Source organism: Trachinotus anak, unplaced genomic scaffold (assembly GCF_046630095.1).
Source record: "Trachinotus anak isolate AG129_WGS33_773 ecotype Australia unplaced genomic scaffold, CSIRO_AGI_Tana_v1 ptg000028l, whole genome shotgun sequence".
Classification (NCBI taxonomy): Eukaryota; Metazoa; Chordata; class Actinopteri; order Carangiformes; family Carangidae; genus Trachinotus; species Trachinotus anak.
In genome coordinates, this window is record NW_027273879.1 from 16,197,384 (window position 1) to 16,200,000 (window position 2,617).

Genomic DNA, 2,617 nt, shown 5'->3' on the forward strand with positions numbered 1-2,617 from the left:
ACTTAACACTGGATGACCCGCTCTAACTCCAGAGCCACAGCTTCCCCACTGTTAAGCAACATGTAGTGGTTATATGAGGCAGCATCTTCAGCAAATGCCCCAAAACAACATGCTTAGATTCATGTGACAAAGCCCTCTAGTAGCTGTAGTAATTATGACAGCAGCAAACAAAAAGTCAGGGGTTGTTAAAAGTCCTCGTGGGGAGGAGGTAGGGGTGAATGGGTTGAGAGATGACTGTTAGTGCCACATTGACAGACAACATAGTTTCTTTTAACCATGACCACAATCAGTCTATAACCTTAACTGTGTTATTATTGTAATCATGGCTTAAAAAAGAAAAGGTCCCCCATGTGCTTGTTTTAACCCAAACCGTGAGATTTCCCTCAACCTAACCAACTTCTTTTTGTGGCTAAACCTCTTAGAACTAACAAAAGCTTTTTGTGTCCCATTTGGGTGTATACCACCAATTCCTATAACTGCATCATACAGGAAAACAAACTCCAAGACACTCAGAAAAGCCTTTATTCTTTGGGTTTGTTCAAAGAACCAGTTAAAAACTTACAACACTCTAACACATTTAGCTACTCCCCTACCTCAGGGAGCACAAAGCTTCAAATGGTTCCATGTTCAATATGCGTGGAGGCTTTCAAATATTTTTTTTCTTCTTTGAGGAATGTCTCAGATTTTGCTTTTCTTTGAGTCTATCCTTTAGAGTCTCAATAAAGTCTCTATCCCCAACTATTCATCAGTGGCCTCTCAGCAAACACTTTCTTGCAAATCATTGAGATTTTATATCTGCTGCACATTTCTAGACATTTATTATTGATGCCTCTATTGTGTAATCTTTTTTAAGAGTATGTATTGAAACATACCAATGGAATACTCCCACCAGTGACTGACCTTAAAATATTAGGGTCTTGGACAAGTCTCTGCTGTGGTAGAATGCTAAAGGAGACAGATCTCAGATGCAATAAAGAGTCTCTGAGTTACTTCTGAATGCATACACACAGACAGTTTAAGTGTCTTTTTTTATTGTATAAGACTGGAATTTGTTTAAAATCACAAACCTTATTTAATTTGAGACGGTCATTGCAAAACAAACTCAACTCTTCCTGTGTGAGATACTTCAAAATATGCACGGAGGGACGGAGTGAAAAAGTCAAAAGTAAAAGAGAAAGAGAGAAGGAGAGCAGCAGAGAAAATGCGATCAGAGAGACACATGAATTCAATCGGCTGGTCTGTCAACCCCGTCGTTGGAGCTGCCATGCATGTAGAGGCATCATTCCTTTGTGCACAATCGTTATTCTGGACAAGACAAAAGCATTCAGGTAAAAATATCAACAGCGTGCAAGGCAATGAATGGATAACAAGAAACAAAAACCAATAATACCAAGCAGAGGGTGAACCAGCAGAATGGATCATGAAGGACAGTGTGTAGAAGGGATTTTGTGTGTATAGGAAGGAGAGTGTGCCATGCGTATGGTGGAAGTACAAATAATGATTTGTATGTAAATAAGGTTCATCATTTATTTGATGAGGTTGGGTGTTAGAGAAGAGCTTGAAGCAAGAGATTAATTTGATGGGAGGTCTTTAGAGGTCCCATGAAATGAAATGATGAGTTATTATTTTGTCATAGCAATGAAATAATTCATATAATTAAAAACGACTCTACATTTTTAATTCATTATTTCAGACTATATATAGCATTGTGTTGGCTGAGGCTGAACTGTGGTCTCTTTACCCAAAAACACATGGGACTTTACCACACGTCATGTGCAAGCATATTTGGTTTTGAAGGAGTGATGTGAAAATAAATGAAACCTATTATTACTACTACAATGTGGACACTTTGAATATCTAAGTCATCATTTATAATATTTGAAGGGTAATCCTCAGTGAAGACCTGAAGACCTTTTCAGGGTGAGGAGGTGAAATATCCTCTTCACCCTGAAAAGGTCTTCAGTTGCTTTGGCTGTAAGCTTAAGATTGATGATTGATGAATGACGAAATGTCGTCCAATGAGTTTTAAATCTGAATGGTCCTGTACACTTCTGAGGTCATCCTATTGCATCTATCTGCAGTGAGATTATCAATTTACCCCAGTCTGCCAGTTCCTTTGGCAGCCATACATTTTTTGGAGGTTTACAAAGGGGTTTGTATCGTGTGGTGAAGGTGAGTCTTCTCTTGTTTGTTCACAAGGAAACTAGTCAAGAGCATTCTTGACTTGCAGAGAATTCCTAAAGGGTTTTTTTTTTTTCAACATGCAAATGATTTCCACAAGATCTGTTTTCCCTGATACACCAGGTTTTTCCTCTAATTTCCCTGTGTGTGTGAGTGTATATAACTGATTTCGGCTTAGATATATCTCTGAAAGATAAGAGCACTTTGTCCATGACCTAATGTTGAAACAACACACAGCTGCCCAAGAAACATTTAGTAGCCAAAGTGTCCAACTGCTTCCGAACCTTTGCAGTTTGGGCACTATATGTTAAAAGGGCTTGATCTCACACATAGTTCATTCAACACAAATGTAAAGCCACCCAAAATAAAGCATGAGGCTGGGTACTTTAATGTAGAATCTTTTTTTTTTTTTCAAACTGAATGTTCTGAACCACAT